We start from the raw sequence: 1,746 nt of genomic DNA, 5'->3' as shown, positions 1-1,746 counted from the left end.
GAGATTCCCTTCTACGGTAAAGATCACAAAGATGCCTATAAACACTTGGATGAGGTCAACGATGTAGCTGATTATTTTAATGTTCCAAATGTGCCTCGCGAGACCCAACTGCTTCGTATGCTTCCCGTCACGTTCAAAGGTGCTGCAAAGGATTGGCTCAAGTCACTCCCTCCCGGATCCATCACTACATGGGCTAAGATGAAGGAAGAATTTATTGACCAGTTTTGCCCACCTTCAAAGATAGCCAAGTTGAAGAAAGCTATTCCCAACTTTGAACAACAAGCTGGAGAGTCCCTTTATGAGGCATGGGAGAGATACAAGGGCCTACTAAGGAATTGCCCACATCACGATCTTAATAGCCAACAAGAAGTCTCCATTTTTTATGATGGGGTAAATATGACTACAAGGCAGCTTCTTGACTCGCAAGGACCGCTCACCAAGAAGCCACCCCCGGTGATCAAGGAATTAATTGAGGAATTCTCTAAACATTCTAGAGAATATCATAACCCACGGAATGAAGTAAGTAGGGGGTGGTGAACACTGTAAACGATAGCATGGCGGCAATGATGGCTAAACTTGATAGTTTAGATCGGAGGATGACTAAGATGGATCAAACAATCCATGCTATTCGGGTTGGATGTGAAAATTGTAACGGACCTCATCTTACTAAAGATTGTGATTTGGATGAGAATGGAAACAAGAAAGTTCAAGTATTCTATTCAAGTGGCGACAGATTTGATGATAATTGGCGAAAACCGAAGAAGGAATGGCTCCCGTATGACGAGTACAAAAAGGCAAAGGAGGAGAAGTATAAGCAAAAAGAACGGGGTTTCTATCAAAAGGAGGAACCGGTTATGGAAAAGAGAGCTGATTTGGAAGAGATGTTCACAAGGTTTGTAGCTGCGTCCGAGAAGAGACACAATGATACCGACGTTGAATTGAAGGAGCAACGAGTAATGCTTAAAGATCATCAAGCTATGATGAAAGATCAACAAAATTTGCTTAGAAATCAGCAAGCGTCCATTCATAACATTGAAAAGCAGATAGGACAGCTTGCACAACAAATCAATCAAAGAACACTTGGTGAACTTCCGAGCAATACCGAACAAAATCCAAAAATGGCGCATCTAAATGTGATAACCACTAATTCTGACAAAATTTTCACTCCTTTGACCTCTATTCAGAAGAAACCCAGTAAGGTGCAAACAGAAGAGGAGATTGAAAGGAATTCGAGCAAACCCGACTCGACTCGCCGAGTCGGTATAATGGACTCGACGAGTCCGAGAGCTGATGAGAAAAATTGTTCTCTTTTGAAATCTTACAGGCCCCCTTTGCCATTTCCAATCCGATCCATACCAGATGATCAGATTCAACAGTATAGAAGATTTATGGAGCAAGTGAGGACCCTCCAAGTGAACATTCCATTTGTTGAAGCAATACTTCATACACCCAAGTATGCAACTTTGCTTAAGAACCTCTTCACCACTAGACAAAATATGGAAGAAGTTGCTGAAGTATTGCTAAATGAACTGCCAGAAAAGAGGGGTGATTCGGGAAGCATCTCCATACCTTGTCAATTTGGGAACATAATCTCTACTCATGCGTTGACCGATTCGGGTGCAAGCATTAATCTAATGCCATATTATTTCTTCAAGAAGCTAAATTTGCCGGAGCCAAAGCCGATTTGTATGAAGATCCATTTAGCCGATAAGACAATAATAAATCCAAGAGGAGTATGCGAAGATC

The 1,746-nt window shown here is 41.8% G+C and overlaps 1 non-coding gene across 1 annotated transcript; it reads right to left on the bottom strand.

Moving 5' to 3' along the window:
- Positions 1-246: 246 nt before the first annotated feature.
- LOC145110230 (small nucleolar RNA R71) lies at positions 247-353 on the bottom strand. Its single transcript, XR_013709611.1, has one exon. It is a non-coding gene; the product is annotated as a small nucleolar RNA R71 (small nucleolar RNA).
- Positions 354-1,746: the final 1,393 nt, after the last annotated feature.

This window comes from Lactuca virosa, chromosome 4, assembly GCF_052849685.1.
Source record: "Lactuca virosa cultivar CGN04683 chromosome 4, Lactuca_virosa_CGN04683_v6, whole genome shotgun sequence".
Lineage (NCBI taxonomy): Eukaryota > Viridiplantae > Streptophyta > Magnoliopsida > Asterales > Asteraceae > Lactuca > Lactuca virosa.
Note: the sequence above shows the minus strand (reverse complement) of the source record. Positions and strands in the feature narration are given on the sequence as shown.